The 15053-nt window shown below is 51.7% G+C and overlaps 1 protein-coding gene across 30 annotated transcripts in view; it reads left to right on the forward strand.

The window, feature by feature from the left end:
- The window catches only part of CAMTA1 (calmodulin binding transcription activator 1), an 866060-nt gene that overhangs the window by 804021 nt on the left and 46986 nt on the right, over positions 1 to 15053 (forward strand). For 2 of the 30 annotated variants that reach the window (XM_021097526.1, XM_021097528.1), the window contains exon 1: positions 5960 to 6146. The exons of 27 other annotated variants lie outside the window; for them this stretch is intronic. The gene's annotated coding sequence lies outside the window, so the exon portion shown is untranslated. Of the gene's footprint in view, positions 1 to 5959; positions 6147 to 15053 lie in introns of those variants that run through there. One more of the 30 variants, XM_021097527.1, reaches the window with a different exon arrangement.

Consider the following 15053-nt stretch of genomic DNA (forward strand, 5'->3'; position numbering starts at 1 on the left):
GTGGACCCACCAAGGGTCCAAGGACCAGCCGTCAGACCCTTCCTGACTTTGCTTTTCCTCTTCCCATCTCTTGGTCTTTTCTTCTAAAGTTAATGCTTTGATTCTTTTGATATACTTCTTTCTTTTTCTCTTCCTCTTTGTGTGTGTGTGTGTGTGTGTATTGTTTATAACTCTATTGAGATACAGTTAACATATCATACAGTTCACCCCTTCCAAGTGTACAGCTCCAAGTTTTTTAGCCTTCATCTTCATTAACTTTATTAGCCTTTATTCATCTTTTTAGATTTATTCCCAGGGATGTGCCATCATTACCACAGCCCGAGCTTCGAACATGTTCATTCTGCCAAAAAGAAACCCCACCCATCACGAACAGTCCTGTCCCACTTCTCCCAGGCTCCTCCCCCTCCAGTCCAAGACAACTGTTCATCTACCTTCAGTCTCTAGAAATCTGCCTGTTCTGGAATCCCATCCTATGCAGTCTTTTGGATGGGCTTCTTTTACTCAGCTTCAGGTCTTCGGGGTCCATCCAGGTTGGAGCAGGTGTCAGTTCTTTGTTCCTTTTTATTGTGAAATAAATGTCCTGGACATGTGCTTTCATTTCTCTTGGGTATAGACATCGGAGTGGAATTGTGGGGTTGTACGGTAACTCTGTGATTAAGTTATGGACGAACGGCCAGACTGTTTCCCAAAGCAGCTGCACCAGTTTATATTGACACCGGCATGACACGAGGGCCTCGGTTTCTGCACATCCTTATCAGTGTCCTTCTCGTTGATCAGAGGCATCCTAGGGGCTGAGAAGTGGTATCTTGTGGTTCTCATCTGCGTTTCTCCAGTGATTACGGATGCTGAGCTTCTTCTCATGTGCTGTTGGCTGTTTGTATACGTTCTTTGGAGAAATATTTATCTAGATCCCTTGCCCACTTTTTAAAAATCAGGCTTTTTATTCTTGAGTTGTAAGAATTCTTTATATTCTAGATACAAGTTCCTTATCACATATATGGCTTACAAATATTTTCCCAATTGTCTTTTTCACTTTCTTGATGGTGGCCTTTGAAGCACAAATGTTTTTAATTTTGATGAAGTCCAGTTTATCTTTTTTTTTTTTTTTTGGTTGCTTGTGGCTTGTGCTTATCCGAGAAACCATTGTCAGATCCGAGGACATGAAGATTTATCTCTCTGTTTTCTTTGAAGACTTATGTAGTTTGTCTCTTACATGGAAGTCTTTGATCCATTTCGAGTTGACTTTTACATAGGGTATGAGGCAGGGGTCCAATCTTTTACATGGGGAGACTCACCTGCCCAAGCCCTGTGTATTGAAAAGACTATTCTTTCTCCATGGAATTAGTTGGTCAGTCTTAACTGTGGTTTCCAAAAACACTTTTCATTTCTTAAGACCTTAAAGATACACCGAATATGCATCTCGCACCATTTTTAAGTTGTCACTCCGTTCGAGAAGGCTCCCATTTGATTATTTTTATTAGAAAGGGATACATGCAGAAACACATTTGACTTCTTATGAGATAGGAGAGGTGCGGCAAGGCTGCAGAAACAAATAATCCAATGTCTAACGATGTATTGCTCTCTCAAGCTCAAGTCCAGTGCCAGTTGGTAAGGCAGGCCCTCCTCATCATAGTCCTTCAGGGACCTGACTTGGAGAGTCTGCGTCTTTACATAAACACGTTTTCATGGAGTTCCTGTTGGGGCTCAGTGGGTTAAGAACCTCAGTAGTATCCATGAAGATGCCCGCCTGATCCCTGCCTGGCCTCCTTCAGTGGGTTAATGATCTGGTGTTGCCACAAGCTGCAGCGTAGGTCATAGAGGTGGCTCAGAAGTGGCATTGCCGTGGCTGTGGCATAGGTCTCAGCTGCAGCTCTGATTCAACCCCTAGCCCAGGAACTTCCATATGCCACAGGTCTGGCCCTAAAAAGAAAAAAAAAAAATTTATTAAAAAGTTTTTTAAAATATATTTTTAATTGTTATTTCCCCAATACAATTTTTTTCTACTGTGCAGTATTGTGACCCAGTTACGCATACATGTATACATTCTTTTTTCTCACATTATCATGCTCCATCATACGTGACTAGACATAGTTCCCAGGGCTGCACAGCAGGACCTCATTGCTAATCCATTCCAAAGGCAATAGTTTGCATCTATTAACCCTAAGCTCCCAGTCCACCCCACTCCCTCCCCCTCCCCCTTGGCAACCACAAGTCTATTCTCCAAGTCCATGTTTTAAAAAGAAAAAAAAAATTTTTTTTTTAAAAATCCCGAGCTTTCACAGTCGCTGGAACTCAGGAAAAGAACGTGGCAGGCAAGCCCTGGTTCTTAGACATTTCCCAGACTGCTTTCTGGAACAAATGGAATCTAAAGGCTGTCAAGAGCTTTGAGGTACCTGGCAAACCATCCCAGGGCGCAGTGAGTGCAGGTGTGGAACGGGACACTCAGATCTGCCGCTTGATTTTAGGCAAGTGAGCTGACTTCCTGAAGCCTCGTTTTTTCCTGTATGCAGTGTCCAACTTGCAGGAGAAATAGCAGCGTGAGAGTCACCCAACAAACCGCAGTTCCCTTCATCTTCATCTGCCACGGGAGGCACCCTGTTGGTTCCTCCTGAGATCCTCATCAGAGGTTAGGGCTGGGCTAAGGGTCACGATTTCTGCTTTAAGGTGCGACAATTGCTCTTTGGTCTGGGTGCTGCCAAGGGCACTCCTCACGGAGCAAAGACTTTCTAAAATTGACCCAGGGATACTCAATGCCCCGTGAAAGCCCAGGGGAAGGATGTACTTGAGGCACATGCCTGCCTCGTGCTGTCATTTCCTAACCCAGAAGAGAGGGCTATGAATACCTGTGGAAAGATGACTTGTGGGTTGCAGCGCTGCCCTGGCACTGAGCTTGCTCTGGAAGCCTCCTGCTCACCCCACCCAGCTCCATCTGCCCTTCCATGCATGGGCCCAGGGAGGGCACTTGATTCTGTGGCCCCCACCCTGAGACAGAAGAGTAGTAGGGACAGAGTGACAGATCTTCTCGGGGCGGCGGGGTTGCTGTGGAATGGCCCCAGTTGAGGAACAGTCAGAGGACTTTCCTAGTGTAGAAATGTCCCCTTGGGCTGTCTGAAAGGAGATCTCCAGGCTGCTGACCCCAACTCTGTCACCAGAACACAGCCATGGATAAACCTGTCTTGATGCCAGGTGGACAGGCTCCTGGAAGAAGGGTGAAGGGTCATGGCAGGCAGCTGGGATTTCTAGGTCTGAACCAAGGCTGAACTGATTGTTTAAAGCAAATTTAAAGGGGAAAAAAACTTAGGCAGTTCCCTCATGGCTCAGTGGATTAAGGACCTGGCATCGTCACTACTGTGGTTCTTGTTATAGCTGTGGCATGGGTTCGATCCCTGGCAGGAGAACTTCCACATGCCACAGGCACAACAAAAACAAAAAACCCCAAACGTCTCTGCCTAAAAGATGGAAAAGACAGTTTTTCTCTTTAGCTGGGGTCCAGGTGGCTGACCCTGGACCCACTTATCCTGAGCTGCCTGCACCGTAGAGCAAAAAGGCCCGCGTTGCCCACCCCCGGCACGGTGATCCCACCTCCCCAGTCGGTCTCTGCTGCTCACGATCCACGCAGAGCGTTTCTGACATCTCTTAGTGGAGTGCTTGCAGCACACCCAGCATTGTACAGGGTGCGGGATAAGTTTAGATTCCGTTCCTGTGGAGCAGTGGGTTAGGGACCTAGCATTGTCACTGCAGCAGCTCGGGTCACTACTGTGGCACAGGTTTGATCCCTGGTGCAGGAACTTCCATATGCCATGGGCGTGGCCCAAAAAACCAAACACCTCTTTTTAATGTACAGTACAGGCTTGCCAATTGCATATATCCTACATGTGTGAAACTCAGCTCAAGGAGTTTTCACAAACTAAACCCAGTGCTCAGGTCAAAAACAGAACGTTAGCAGAAACCCACTCACAGTCCACCACCCCGAGATGCTCTGATTCTCATAGCAACCAGAGCTAACTTGTTGTAGCTTATGTCCCAGACATTGGAGTAAGGATATTGGCTCATTAAATTCTTGCCCATAGATATGAGGGCACAGCGAGAGGGGCACACAGCTAGCAAGTGGGAAAATCTAACTAACTTGGTCCCCAACTACGACCCTTACATTGCCTTCCTGGAAACAAATAGAGCCTGCTACTCTGTGCTGAAATAGTAATGCCTCACATTGCTCCTGGGTCTGCTCTACTGACAGCAGCCTAGGGATCTGAGCCAGGCCTTCATGAATGGATAAGGGTGTCCCTAGCAGATGAAAGGGAGAGGTGGATAAGCAGAGTAGGGACGTGCAGAGTTGGGATGTGCAGGGGGCCAGTGTGTGAGAGCAGGGGAGAAGGCAGTTCGAGTGGGAATTTGAAGGGCTCTGTGGAGGAGGATTGTATGTTTGAGTGTTTTGACTTTGCTGGTGCAGGTGAGGGACTTGCTGGGATTTAGAATCATCGGTTAACCCTCAAGAGCGAGACCATACGAGACCTGCTTACTTTCCTCGCTCAGAGGTGCGGGATGGGATAGGACCCAGCCCTGCCAGAGATGTCCTTGGCTTGGCCTCTGAACAACGATGCAGTTCTGGTTGTACACTCTCAAGGGCTGCGCAATAGTCTCTGGTTGTTTTCACAGTGTGTGTTTGGGTTAGGCTCAAAAAAGAGACTCCGCCCCCATCTTTGGAGACTCTTTTTAACCCAGATGGCAGGAAGGAGACAGTAACCAATTTTTGAGATGACTGAGAATATCAAGGGAGGAGGGAGAGAGAGAGAGAGAAGATAGGTTCATCACAAAAAGAAAGAAACGTCTGCATGGGTCCAGCACTTTCTGTGTGCAAGGCCGCGGGTGGGGTAACTGAATGTGCAGGACCACACACGTTACAGAGAACGGAGAAGGGGCGTGGTGTCTTTTTGGGATGCCTGGAAGGGCTGCCGGAAGACGTGAGTCTTGATAGAGAAGCGTGACTTGGGCTTGGGGAAGCGAGATGATACTGTGCAGAAGTAGTCAAGTGAGAAAGCCAAAGCCAGAACTTTTGGACACCAGGGTTAGAGCCCAGCAACGGGCGGAGATCCTGGAACTCCAGCTAAGGTGGTCAGGCCCTGCGCCGCCGCCGGAACGGGTGCCTTGGACGCTCCCGAACTCCTATGGGAACCGTCATGCACCGTCTCTGCCCAGACATCCTCGGCCCCGCCCTGGCCAATGCCCCGGGTCCCTCCGCACCCCGGCCGCCGGACCCGCCCAGTGCTCTGGCGGCCTGCTGGGCGCTGTCTCGGGTCCGCAGCCGTCGGCCGGCTCGCCGCGCCCCGCGCCCCTCCTTCCCGCCCAGCCTTCCGCGCTCCCCCGCTCCCGGCGCGGCGCAGCGCCGGCTCCTCCCGAGGCTGCATTGCAGACGCCGCCGCCGCAGGGCGCGCCAGGGCTGCGCCGGGAGCCCGGGCCTGGGTACGCGGGGCCCCTGGGTGTAGGACTCCCAGACGAATCCGACGGCTCGGTGGGCCGGGAACACGCGGCCCGAGCGCCCCCGCCGCACGGCGCAGGCCCCCGAGGAGATTGTGGGCCCGGAGGAGGAGGGCGGCCGTCGGGCTCGGAGTCCCTGCCCTCGAGTGGACCTCGGCCACCCCACTGGCAGGTCTCCCGCAGTCTGGGCGGGAGTCGGGGGGCGAGCGGCGGCGTCGCGTGGGGCTGCGGCGCGCCTGGGGCAGCGGGGCCGCGCTCCCGCCCGCACCCTCCGGGCCGGGCCCGCCGCCGTCCAGCGCGGCGCCGCGCGGCTCGGGCGCAGTTCCGGCGCAGTCCCCGCGCCGAGCGGCACCGCTCCCCACACCTGCTTCTGCCCGGCTCCGGGTGACGTAGCGCCCTTCTATTGGCCCGCGCAGCTCGGAAGGCGGGGCCGAGGCCGGTGAGCTCACCGCCGCGCCTCGTCATTGGCCCGGGCGGCGCACTCGGGCTGTGGCGGGGAGACAGCGGTACCCGGAGCCGGAGTCGTTCCAGCTGCGGTTGTGGAGCTGAGCGGGTCGGGGCAGGGCTGGGCTGTCGGGGCCGGGCCGGGCGGGGCCGCGCGGGAGGAGGAGAAAGACAGAGGCGGCTCGGCGCCAGCCCGACCGAGCGTTGGCCGTGTTCACCAAGTCCGAGTGAGTGTGCGTGGGGCCGAGGGGAGAGTCGGCCCGGCGCGTGCGGGGCGAGGGCGGCGGCCGGCGGAGGCGCGCGGGGCGGCCGGGCGCGCGGGGGCGGGGCCGGGGGCGGGCGCGCGCCGCGGCGTGGGGCGCACCCGTGCTCGCGGCGGGGCGCCACGGAGGCGCGCGTGTTTACCCAAGGAGGAGGGAGTGTGTTGGAGTGGGTGGGAGGACACGCGCGTTTATGGCGGAGCGGGGGCGACGGCGTGGGAGGGGCGCGCGTGTTGATGCGAGGGAGAGGAGTGTTTGGCCGCGCGAGTGCGCGTGGGGCCCGGCGCGTGTTTACAGGGCGAGCGTGCGGGAGGGGGTGTTTGGATGAGCGTGCGGGGCGCGTGTTGGTGGAGCGAGAGGGAGGGCGTTCGCGTGTTTGCAGAGCGAGGGTGCGAACACGGGTGTTTACAGAGCGAGTGGGAGAAAAAGGGGCGCGTGAGCTGCTGGGAAGAGCGAAGGGACTGTGCGTGTTTTGACGCCTGAGTGCGCTTGGGGCCCGGCGTGTGTTTACTAAGCGAGTGTGTCTGGGTGGGGGGGCGGGGCCACGCGTGTTCGTGGAGCGAGTCGGGGTGCAGGAGGAGCGAGTCTGGGAGCGCGCGCGTTGCTGCGAGGCGGTGGGGGCGGGCGTGAGTGTGAGAACACGCGTGTGCGCGTGAGGGAGTGGGCGTGTTTGGGTGAGTGGCGGTCTGGGGACGCGCGTGCGGGGAGTGGCCGTGTCGGGGCGGGCGCGGGGGGCGGCCCGGTGTGAGCGGCGCGGGCGCCCGGGCGGCCGCCGACTGGTTTTTGTTTGCATGGCGCGTCTGGCGGCGGGCTTTTTGGATCGAGCGCTCGCTCCTGTGGCCAGGCACGGGCAGAGAGGCGGGGACAAGTGTCCCCCGCTTTGGGGCGCGCGGAGAGGGTCAGAGATGGGTGCCCTCTCCACTGGGACCGGGGAGGGGAGTGGGGACAGGTGCCGGGTCCAGGGAGAGAGGGCCGAGGGTCTTCCTCGTGCCCCTTCAGCGGGGACGCGGGGGACAGGTGCCCCCTCGGTGAAGAGAGGGGCCGGGACAGCCTGGCACTGGGCCCCAGGCGCCTCTGCAGGACGAGGCGGTTGGAGGCTGCCTTTTCCTAGCAGGCCAATGGAGTGAATGAACGCTTTATTAATCCTTGCGTCGATCGCGGCGGGGAAAGTTGGTTGAGCCCAGAGACCAAAAAGGTTTGGAAGAACTTCCCGAGAGCTTTGTTTCCCTGCAGATCAGGGACTGGCGAGGCGCACTGACCCACGCTTCCACCAGCCAGGCGTTTGTGGGCTGGAGTAGATACCCAGAGTGGCCTTCTGACATTCTTAAGATCTCTGCTGCCCTGGTTTGGCACACCGTGTCAGAGGCGGCCCCGTGGTGTTCAGGTGTTGAGGCCATGTTTCGCTCTGGTGGATTTCTGCAGGCATCAAAACAAATATCTTCTTCATCAGCTGCTTCACCAGGAAATGATGGCAATATTTTTTGCTCACTGTTGATTGATAAGACTTCTGCTGGTTGACCTGAAGTAGCTAATTGGCAAAGCAGATACTGTAAACATGAGACGTGGGCTCAGATAATCATGCAGTGCCTCCTGTAGTGTTTGCTTAAATGCATTTTTCTTGGGCCAGTGAGGCCAAAACCTGAAATTTAAAAATTGTGCTCTCCCCAAGTTTTGTCACGTGGTAAAATGGCTGGCTGTATATAGAGAGGGCCTTTTCTATCTCTGCCTAAAGGAACTGTTCCGAGAGTTTCTCTACAGAGTCTTTGTCATATGAAGAAACTGTTGTCTGGGAACCTGATAAGGAGAAATACATAAAACACTTTTCATGGTGTGTGTTTATAGAAGAGTATTTATTATTTGGAGACTAGAATTAGATCATAGCAAATAAGGTTATGTTTCTCTTTTTCTATTAGATTTAGAGAGTAATAATGCTTAATGTTCTAGAAAGTAGCATTTACTTACAGGATGTGCATTTCCCAAATTCCGCTTAGTGGTGGAAACAAGCAGAGGGCCGCCTCCCATTCCTAAGGGACCTCCATCTGAGTATCCTAATTAATTATATTCGAGATAATCTCAGTGGAAGCACAGTATTTAATGAAGTAGCTAATAACAGCATTGTATGCTTTGAGGATTCTTCTCTGCTTTTGTGATAAACACATAGAGACACGTTATTTAGTCCTTCATTCCGGGTTCTGCCGGGCCTTCCTGTCTGTGGGCAGCTGTCACTGCTGTAGTGTGGTTCATGCTGGACTGTCTGAGAAACATGGGTAACAGGTGAACGTGAGCATCTTGTATTCACGAGAAAAAGACAGTGAGGTTTAAGACTACCTTGACCTTGAAAGTTTCCTGCGTGAAAACTGTGAAGCTCTGACTGACGACTAAGAGTCAGATGCTCAGGGCAAGGTCCCTTGGCTTCCAGTACTGCGGGAAACATGCATTTTTGGTAATCTAGAACTTCCGTGAGGAGCCAGCATAGTTTTTGTGATGTTTTTCATCCTTGCCGTTGTGAACATCTGACGTCGCAGAACTGGGCTTGGAGGCTGCCTTTTAAACGTGTTTAAGGAAAATGTTCTTTTTATGTTTACGTTTTTGCGGGATCACCCAGAAGGGTCCACAAAGACCCTTTTGTTCATCTCGGCGTCTTTCTTTAGCTGGTGCAGTGGGTTCTGGAAGTCCTTTATTCTTGCTTAGCAGCAAATGCTTCCCCACCAGGTTCTCAGCTGTTTTGGAGGCCCTGCTGTGTCTTCTCACAGTGAAAGCGCTTTGCTCTCTCTGACTTCAAGTGGTTTAATATTAGTATTCCATCGACCTTTTCAAGAGAAGACTCTGGGCCGCCAGTTGCCCATTGTAAAAAACCAGCCGTGCTGTCCTATCACAGGCTGTAAGCCTAGTATTATTCCAGTGATAGGTTCCTCTGCCAGAAAGCTGTTGGCACCCACACGTGATGTGGTTCCCTCGTGTACACCTCCCCTTTTTCTTTTTGAAAGTGATTTAAGGGCGCCTGCCGCGATCATCGCACACAATGAAGCAAGATAAAAATAAGTGCTCTGGAGAAGGGGTGAGCCAGGGGAACGTCAGGGTGCAAGAAGGTGAGACGGGGGACGAGTGAAATTCATGGACAGCCTTCCCTGCAGAAAGCCTCACGCACTTTCCAGAGGCGGCTGCGAACCGCATGCTAGGCTTTCTGGCAGCGTTGGAAGGGGTCACGCAGGCCGGATGTCACTCACACCTGACACGCGGTGCCTTGTCTGCTATGCCGCCCCAGTTCGGCCGTCGATGAAGTTCCGTGCCCGTGAGGGAAGTCGAGACGAGGTGCAGTGAGTTTCCTTCAAGACCACCTGGTAGTTAGTAGCCGTCAGGTGTAACAGTGAGGAGGTGCTGTGCACCTGCGGGGCGACCCCTCAGGGGTCCCGAAAGTCGTCCATGATGGGCGTAGCCGCCTCTGAGTGGATCGCCCTCCAGTCGCATGACCAGCTTTTCTTTGCTCTAAGTTCCTCCAAAGATGTTAAATTAGCATTTATCAACCACCAAAATTAACTACTTAGTCTCTCCCTTTTTTTCACCTTTCCTCTGACTTTCACCGTCCTCCAGGCTGGACCCGCTCTGCCAGCCAGCCTTCCCCTGGCAGCCTCACCGCACGAACCCTGTATTGCCAGCCAGGCTGCTGTGCCCCCCCCCCGCCCGCCCCTCGCGCCCCCCCCTTCAAATCCTACCTGCTTATTCTCTGAGCCCGACTCAGGTTCTTCTGTTAAGGAACCCTTTCCCGTCACCTCCCAGGTTAGATGAGCAGCTCTTTGTGGGGCAGGGTGGCCCTTAGGCTGTATCTCCCCGGCACGGCATCTAGCATAGTGGCATCTGGAAGGTGGAATTTCGTAAGTACTGTTAGTGGACCAGAAAATTACATGCCTGGTGTTACTCCCGGGATGGAGTGAGAAGAATGCAACGAGACCGTTGCTTCAAGACTAAAACAAACCTGATCCCATGTCTTGTGTTCAGTTCAGGGAATTTAGGCACGGACTTCACAAGATCTCCCATTCCGGCTACTTCAAGGTCCCCAGGGGATCTGGGTTTCCATGTAAGGGGTCCTGCAATGGCCCTAAAAGTCCTGGCCTGTACCCGTGTAGAACAGCTGGATCTAACACCAGAGTTGTCTTTGGGGCTTTCTTAAGATGGGCCAGAAGCGCTCTGTCTAGGAAATGTGCACACAGAGCAGCTGTTTGCTGTAGTGTACTTTGGCAGGGTGAGTGCTAGGCTTCTGTTCTCGCTCTACCTCTGAGTACCTGAGGAATCGCAGGTAAATCACCTCACGTCTCTGGATCGGGGCCTTCCTTGTGTTCTGAGTCCGTTACTCATGGTTCAGGAGATGAACTGTGTGATCAGCATCGTCAGGTTTTAAAATCAGAATGCATCGCACATGGTATGGCAGGTGTCAGTTTGGAAAGTTTTTATTTCAGAGATGTGTGTGTGTGTGTGTGTGTGTGTGTGTGTGTGTGTGTGTGTACACATAGGTACTGGGTTTTGTTTCTTTCAGTGGGCTGCAGTGAAAAAGCTGGAAAGCCCCTGGACCAGATAATTCACAATTCCCTTTAAATCACAGAGTTCTGTGGTGATTCTCTTCTGTAGGGGGTGTCTATGGTTATGACCATTGATTTGGCAGTAATTTAAGGCCTGAATGAGTTGTATTTCCACAGGGAGTTAATTCAACAACAGAAGGTCCCTGGTTAGCTCAGCATACCTACTTTTTTTTTTTTTTTTTTTTTTTTTTTTTCTGATTCATTTGGGTAATCATGGGGTTTCAAATGAGCATGACGGCTTCTTTCTGCCATAACTTATCCCATGTTTTATAGGGAACGTTGAATGATTTTTATGTACTGGCACTAAGGTATATTTAATGATACTGAATTTTTTTGTAAGTGAAAGCAAAACTTTTCCAGGATTTATTTAGTGAAAGGACCCACATTTCAGTTGATGGATTTGCTTTAGGCCTTCTGTAAAAAAAAGGGGGATTTTCTTCTAAATCCACTTTTGCAGTCATTTTCTTCTAAATCCATCTTTTGCAGTCTCTCCCTCTCTTGGCTCTACTCTCCTCTATGTTGATTTTCTTCTCGGGCAGGGGTTCCCGAAATGGTAGCAGGATGGCCCATTCAAAGCGCCAGGCTTCTATTTTGCCAATTAGTAAATATCTTCGGGAAAGGCAGCACTTCTCTCCCAGTAGTTCCAGGAAATGGCCTGTTCTTATGGGCCCAGCCTGACATGTGTCCAGCCGCTTGAATAAAGAGAGGTGGGACCCCATTAGCGAGACCTGGCTCCCAGCCCTGGAGACGAGAATTGGGCTTAAAACCATCTGAATTGAGCACTGGGCAGGAGAGGCTCCCGCAGGAGAGGAGGGCACCACGGCCGGGCAGAGATGCTCCACAGGTCCGCTGTGCTCATCTTTACCCTTGCCGGTCATGTTGCCAGAGGAAGCACCCCTCATTCCGAAACCGTAGGAGCTCGTGACAAGACTCACCCCATGCTTGTATTTTCATGGGTCCATTTTAAATGAAGAGACACCAGAATCATCACCTTTCTGTCGACCTGGAAGTGGGTGCTAACAATTCCTAGGACCGTTTGCAGAAAATATGGTTCAAGTCTTAGTAATTTTTTTCGTCTTTTTTTTTCAGGGCCGCACCTGTGGCAGATGGAGGTTCCCGGGCTAAGGGTCAAATCGGAGCTACAGCTGCCAACCTATACCACAGCCACAGCAACATGGGATCCGAGCCGCGTCTGCCACCTACCCCATAGCTCACGGCAACACCGGATCCTTAACCCACTGAGCGAGGCCAGGGATAGAACCCACATCCTCATGGATCCTAGTTGGGTTCATTAACCACTGAGCCACGACGGGAACTCCTCAGGTCCTTAATATGATACCCTGTGGTTGGGATTAATCAGCCAAGAATTTATTAAAATACTCTTTTGTCTTTTCTAGTGAAAGAAACCCATTATTCCATTCTAGCCAGGATCAATCCCCCTGGTGTGTGTGTGTGTGTCTGTGTGTGTGTCTGTCTGTGTGAAAGATGTTTTCTCTAACAATGTAAAAAATGGGAAGTGCCCTGCCCAAAGCAGATAATGTTCTAAAAGCTTATAAACGGGTTGAATAATATTTCCCAGAAAAACAGTGCAGCGAATGGCAGGTAGGTCCCCAGGCTAGACTAAGAACAAAAACCTTTTAAATCCATCCTAGATACCCTTTTTTAAGTTTGCAGGAGAGAAATAATGTTTAAAATGTGTGTGCATGCATATATCACATACATACTGTAAAACACTGAACTCCTTAATCTTGATAAAATGTCAATACGTAACCTCCATTTAGCATCTTCCCAGACAAATGAAAGAAGCGACGTTCACACTTGAACGTTCAGTGATGTTGCTTGAATAGAGATAAATGTACATGCATATAAAACGATTGCAGTCAACAGAAGCTTCTTGGTGAAGTTCTTCATTCATAGGGCAGAACCCACACTGCTTCTCTGAAATTACAAAGTCTGTAACGTTTCAGAAGAATAAACCCAGCGAGGGAACATCATTTCAGTTCCTTGATAATCCTGACATTATTGTTATCAGAATTACAATCACATTTCTATTCTTTTTTTTTCTTTCTTTCTTTTTAGGGCTACATCCACGGCATGTGGAGGTTCCCAGGCTAAGGATCAAATTGGAGCTACAGCTGCCGGTCTGCGCCACAGCCCTAGCAACACCAGATCTAAGCTGCGTCTGTGACCTGTGCCGCAGCTTGCGGCGACACCAGATCTTCAACCCACGGAGCAAGGCCAGGGGACAAACCCACATCCTCAGAGAGACAGCGTCAGGTCCTTAACCCACAAGCCGCAACGGGAACGCCTCATATTTTTATTCTTAAATTGAGCCAGGAAAAGAGCGAGAGAAATCCTTCTGGGGGATCTTGAAGAGTTAGCACAATGACAGGGGGAAGGAGAATGCGGGTTTGAGAAGTGGTTCTCTGTCACAGGTTGTCTGCAGTGGCACTGACTGAGCCATCAGAGGAATGAGGGTCAGGATTGGTACCAGTTAAGCAAGGGCGGTGGGGGGTGGGGGCAGGTTGAGGAAGGTGGATTAGGACAGGGCAGGGCATGGGGAATGAGGAAGAGGGGAGAAGGGAGAGGTGTGGGCAGAATTGGGGATGGGGGCCTCCCAGGGTTAGTGCCCACTGCCCTTGGAATTGGTTCCTGACCACGTGTGCCGTCACTTAGCTGCTCCCTGAACCTTTAGGCCAACCGCAGCCTGAGTGGGAGGATGAAAGACGCCCGATTCGGAGACTTCCTGGAGGACAGCAGGATATGGCAACCCCACAAGTGTATGAAATCAACTCGCAACCCCATTTGGTGAAGAGCACTCTAAGTTTTTACCTTTGTCCCCTAATCCCAGGGACGGTTGCATGGTGGCTTCACTGATTTAGAATTTGCAGGAAATGCGAGGATGACTTGGGCTGGGTGTAGAGCGCTAACGGGAGGGGTGACCCCACGTTCCAGCCTCCCGAACCCGAAGCGTGGGAAGCAGGACCCCGCAGACACAGGAGGGCAGCCTTTGCGCCTCTGTGGCGTGGGGAGCCAGGACACAAAACAGCCCTCACAGGGATCACGAGGCCACTAAAAAGGAGCTGGATGGTTGAAGTTTCTCCAAAGTGCTGGTGGTTCCCTTGGGGAAATTCTTTCTTTCTGAATAAAATGGACAAAGTGGTACAATTTGGATTTTTAAAAACATTTCTCTGTTATTTGGCAGAAGGGCCTAGGATAATTTGTAACGTAGCCCCTTGCAATGGCTTTATCTCCTTTGCCCTACTTTATAACACGTCCAGTGTTTGGAAGTCGTACAGCTGTTGCTTTTCAAAGACAGCTCTGTCAGTCTATTGCTCGGGAAGGGACTTCACCTGTGTTTATTCCAGGTTTTTACAAAATCTCAGGGCACCGTGAAAACAGTGTTAGCGTAGCGACTAAACTTTCGAGCCCTCTGTAGACTCCAGTGTTTTTAAAAACGCATATTTGTGGAACATCTTGGACTTAAAGCTTTTCACGAGTTAGCAGGACCGTAGGCAACGCCTCGCAGATGGCCCTTCTGCAATTAGCCCTGGGAGAACAGCGTTGCCAGCGGCAGCTCTGAATAATGTATGGAGAGTGAGTCGGAAACAGCCGAACCCCCCACACAGGGTTTTTGAGTCGGATTCTGAAACCCACCAGGAACTCAGGGCCAGTAACGTCTCTTAAGCACAGAAGGATTCGCTAGAAGCAGCCAGGATTTTTTTTTTTTTTTCTTTCCAATCATCTTTGCTCCCGGTACCTTGTAACGCATCTTCCTTGCACGGTTTCTCCCTTTCTTTTTTTTCTGCATCTTCAGCTTTTCTCCCCATTGTCTCTGCCCCAGTCTTGTAGTGGATCATGTCTGGGGAGGATAAAGCCGATCCGGTGAAAGCATTATTTTACCCCCGTCTCAATTAGGGGTTTGTTCATTTTTTTTTCCAAACCCCTGGTCCCAGATCCATTTGATAGGATTAGGAAACTGCGGCCCCTGTGAGAAGGGAAGAAACTGCTTTTAATAACTGAACTGGAAGAGTTCCCTGGTGGTGCAGCAGGTGAAGGATCTGGTGCTGTCACTGCAGCAGCTCCAGTCACTGCTGTGGCTCAGGTTCAATCCCTGGCCCGACTTAGCTGTACAAAAGTGCCACAGACGTGATTGACAGAAAGAGATATTTTGTCCTGTGCCACCTTCTTTACCTCGTCCTTTGTGAAATCGCATTTTGTATCTTCAGCAGGTGGAAGTCAGTCTCTTGTCAAGTGTTTATCGAGGGCCTGCTGTGTGCCAGGCCTCGGGAAGAGGGCA

The sequence above is a fragment of the Sus scrofa genome, chromosome 6, assembly GCF_000003025.6.
Source record: "Sus scrofa isolate TJ Tabasco breed Duroc chromosome 6, Sscrofa11.1, whole genome shotgun sequence".
Taxonomy (NCBI): Eukaryota; Metazoa; Chordata; class Mammalia; order Artiodactyla; family Suidae; genus Sus; species Sus scrofa.